At 39.7% G+C, this 1,475-nt stretch overlaps 1 non-coding gene across 1 annotated transcript; it reads right to left on the reverse strand.

Annotated features, from left to right (window-relative positions):
* Positions 1 to 339: 339 nt before the first annotated feature.
* On the reverse strand, positions 340 to 446 carry LOC136327906 (U6 spliceosomal RNA). The gene has a single exon (XR_010729963.1). It is a non-coding gene; the product is annotated as a U6 spliceosomal RNA (small nuclear RNA).
* Between the last annotated feature and the right edge of the window lie 1,029 nt (positions 447 to 1,475).

Genomic DNA, 1,475 nt, shown 5'->3' on the forward strand with positions numbered 1-1,475 from the left:
TATCCAACTAATAAATACATTTTAAAAATTGACATAAATACAGCATAATAATAGCTATAAAATTACATATAAAAATAAAAAAATATAGTCAAGGGAAAATTTATTATATAGTGATACTTTGAGATACAAATTTAATTCATTCTGTAACCGAGCTCGTAAGTCAGTCAACTTGTATATCAAACTGCCGATATTGGACCCGAGCACCAACTAGCGGCAGCTTCTCGAATTATGACTCGTATGTCAGAATTTCACTGGGATCTAGAACAAAATATGGACTGAGTCGTAGCTCGTATCTTAAAAAAATTTGTATGTCGGTTTGTTCATATCTCAAGGTACCACTGTACTTTGCTTTATTTTTTTTTTTTTTTTGTCATCCTTGCGCAGGGGCCATGCTAATCTTCTCTGTATCGTTCCAATTTTAGTATATGTGCTGCCGAAGCGAGCACAATGTACTTTGCTTCATATTAAGGTTATTAAGTGGGTCAAAGCCAAAAATATTTTGTCATAATTATGATACCAGCTAATACTCTGTGTATGTCAAAGATCAGTGTAAATTATCCAAAAATGTTTAGATAAAAGTTTTGAAGAAAGGTACTGTGAAAAGAAAAGGTATTATGATATATGCAAGTCCCGTCAAACATGTGAAATTTGAAATCTTTAATAAATGAGCATTTTTTTAATAAAAGAAACATTTATTTAAATAAAAGAAACAACAATAATACATTATATGATAAATGCATAATAAAAACACTTGCAAAACCAGTAGCCAGGGCCACCATTACAGCCGCCTGGCCCATGTAGGTTCGCATTGGATTCAGACAGTCAGTAAAGAAACAATGGAGCTAAAAACTTGTGAGCCATCATCTTTAATCCTAGCTTGCACCTGGCAGGCAAGTAAAAACACACACTGGGCTCCAAAACCCACTCACATTCAGAGCTCACAAAGCTACTGACTTACCCGAGTTTCCTAGAATCAAAGGTTTCTAGCTCACCAGACTTATTCACCCCTGTTCCCCATCTCCTTCCTTCTCCCTGCACAAACTCTACACAAACTGGCTTCTCCCTCAGCACTCCACCATCTTGGCTGCTTCTCCTGGCCTCCTCCACATGGCCTCTCTCTGCTCTCCTCTCTGCTCTCTCCTCTAATGCTAATCTCAGGAACCGCGAGAGAGAATAAATGAACATTTTTAACAAAAATAAAATGGATCCAGGGCCAGTTGGCTCAGCAATAGAGCATCAACCTGGCATGTGGAAGTTCCAGGTTTGATTCCCTGTCAGGGCACACAGGAGAAGCAACCATCTGCTTCTCCACCCCTCCTCCTATCTCTCTCTCTGTCTCTCTCTTCCCCTCCCTCAGCTATGGCTCAAATGCTTCCAGCAAAGTTGGCCATGGACACTGAGGATGGCCCCATGGCTTTGCCTCAGGTACCGAAATAGCCCAGTTGCTAAGCAATGGAGAAGAGGCCCAGAGAGAC

Source organism: Saccopteryx bilineata, chromosome 2 (assembly GCF_036850765.1).
Source record: "Saccopteryx bilineata isolate mSacBil1 chromosome 2, mSacBil1_pri_phased_curated, whole genome shotgun sequence".
In the NCBI taxonomy this organism is placed as follows: domain Eukaryota; kingdom Metazoa; phylum Chordata; class Mammalia; order Chiroptera; family Emballonuridae; genus Saccopteryx; species Saccopteryx bilineata.